Genomic DNA, 609 nt, shown 5'->3' on the forward strand with positions numbered 1-609 from the left:
TTGGTCACTGTCTGGTCACCTTCCATTAGGACCTGTCTTTGAAGAGTATGACGGTGTGCTGTTGCTGTATGTTCGGACCCAGTATGTGTCGAGCTGTGTAATATCATCAATAACACCATTCGAGGTGGAGTACCACTGAAATTAGTTTATTGTGAAACTCTTGATATAAGCATTGTCCAAATGACAAAGTAGTGTGCTGTCACTTAAAACGATCCAAAATGCTTCTGAGATGTGCGTGTAAACATTGTCAGTAACGGTGATACATCATCTTCTCTTTAAAATGAATGTTTTGGTTAAAAGTATTTAGAGATTCCTGCTGAAAAGTATTTTTATACTTGTTCGGTACCTGCTCGGACCACCTTAGCCCCTAGTGTAAAAGTATTTAGTTAAGCAGTATTAAACAGTATGTGTAAAGACACATAATTGCCACTTCAGAAGCATTTCTGTGCCATCTTTGCAGTGTAAATTTCCCATTTGATGTAGAGGATTATGGTTGTATAAGGGCAGTGACTGAATTGAGAAGGGGAAGTTCAGACGCAATGCTCTCCTAACTGTAGAAATGCAATCTGATGGCTGTTATTTGATAGGGACTGGCATTTATTGTCTCTT

The sequence above is a fragment of the Sinocyclocheilus grahami genome, unplaced genomic scaffold, assembly GCF_001515645.1.
Source record: "Sinocyclocheilus grahami isolate Dianchi unplaced genomic scaffold, SAMN03320097.WGS_v1.1 scaffold16.1, whole genome shotgun sequence".
Taxonomy (NCBI): Eukaryota; Metazoa; Chordata; class Actinopteri; order Cypriniformes; family Cyprinidae; genus Sinocyclocheilus; species Sinocyclocheilus grahami.